Raw genomic sequence first — 1,736 nt, forward strand, 5'->3', positions numbered from 1 at the left:
GAGCTGTGGAGGGATTTGTGTATCAGGTAGGTAGGTGGGACAAGAGTTGTGGAGAGATTTGAAGGCAAAGCACAGGAGATGAATTTGATTCTCAGGTGAAATGAAAGCCAATGAAGAGAATATCAAAGAGAAGCAGCAGAAGAAGAGTGGTGGGAAGGCTGTGTAATCAGGTAGGTAGGTGGGAAGGGTTGATAAGACTGTCTGCGTACAGCGCACCATGAATCCGTCAGAACCAGCAATCCGTCAGAACCAGCAACAATCACAATAAATGTAAAGGGGTGACAGTGCAGCGAGTGTCGATCCATCGTTCTCCCTCTCCCCTTTCCATTGAGCAGAATGGTGCTGTATTTACTGCTCTCATACATTCATCTTTCAGCCTTTTGTCGTTGGAAAGGATCGTGAAGGATCCATTGCAAGCAGGGCTCAGTTTATTAAACTGTATACTGTCTTAGTTTTGGATAAAGTTTGGTTCCATCATCAATCTTTTACCGCTATCCAAGTCATTAAGTCCGATCCCAGTATCACTTTCATAACAAATAGAACTTCCATACAGGTTGACTGTAAGCCCTGTGCTGTGGTAGTTGGGATCATTCTTCTCTATGGAAAAGGAAATAAATGCTACATTGTGCATGTTTGCCTCTTCTTCCCATGAGCCAGGACGTCTGCAATATTAGCTTGAAGATGGCCAGATGTCTACTTGCTTATCATTCTCAAGGAACATGATGGAGAAAAAACAGACCAAACCTGCTTCCAGGGCTATAATATTCAATTAGAATAAAAAGATTGCATTTTTCATATAAAGGAAATCTAATTATGTAGAACTGATTATGATGAAGAGAAGGGAACATCAAAAAACCTGAACTTCAAGGAATTACCAATATTTATACCAATATGACATTCGCTGCTATCTGATCTGCACTGGGGGGGTCTCTGATATTAAACAGAATCTTCTTGTTGTACTGTTTGGTACATCTCCCCTAACATTGTATTGTTTTCTCTTTATTTATCTGGACATCTGTAATATTTAAAGCCTGGTGGTTATTTCCACTTCTGAGATGAGGCTGCATTGATCGCTTTGTGTGGTTTTCTTTCATCTCTGAATAAATCTCTTTTGATTTAATGACGATAATTTGGGGCTCGCAGGTGTCTGTGGCAGGGAAGTCTTTATGTCAGGGAAGATAATACTCAGCATCTCTATGGCTTTTTCTGAATAGATGAATGGAAGACAAAGTATCTGATAAAAATATGCAGATTGGAGAATCAGATACCAAATGATGCGTTTGTTTGTTATAGTGGATAAAAGAATATGTTTACAAACATGTCTGTGGGTTGGGAAATGGGTCCCACTGGATATCAAAGAGTAAGATTTTGCAAGGCAGAGCTGGGTAATGTTTTTCCCGTTGCTGTTGGGAACACATAACATTCAGTAAATGTAATGCTACAGAAACCTGGAGACATGCAACAGTAAATGGCCAGAGATTGCAGATATATTACAGGGGACTGCAGACATAAGTACAGGATATGGTCAGACTGCAGACATATTACAGGGGATGGCCAGCGACTACAGACGTAACTACAGGGGATGGCCAGAGACTTCCAGACGTAAATACGGGGATGGCCAGAGACTTCCAGACATAACTACAGGGGACAACCAGAGACTTCCAGACATAAGTACAAGGGACGTCCAGAGACATGCAGACGTAACTACAGGGGACGTCCAGAGACTTGCAGCGTAA

At 41.6% G+C, this 1,736-nt stretch overlaps 1 protein-coding gene across 1 annotated transcript in view; it reads left to right on the forward strand.

The window, feature by feature from the left end:
- AKR1A1 (aldo-keto reductase family 1 member A1) overlaps positions 1-1,736 on the forward strand; it is a gene marked incomplete at its 3' end in the record, with an annotated part of 17,148 nt that overhangs the window by 7,168 nt on the left and 8,244 nt on the right.

This window comes from Pyxicephalus adspersus, chromosome 8 (assembly GCF_032062135.1).
Source record: "Pyxicephalus adspersus chromosome 8, UCB_Pads_2.0, whole genome shotgun sequence".
NCBI lineage: Eukaryota > Metazoa > Chordata > Amphibia > Anura > Pyxicephalidae > Pyxicephalus > Pyxicephalus adspersus.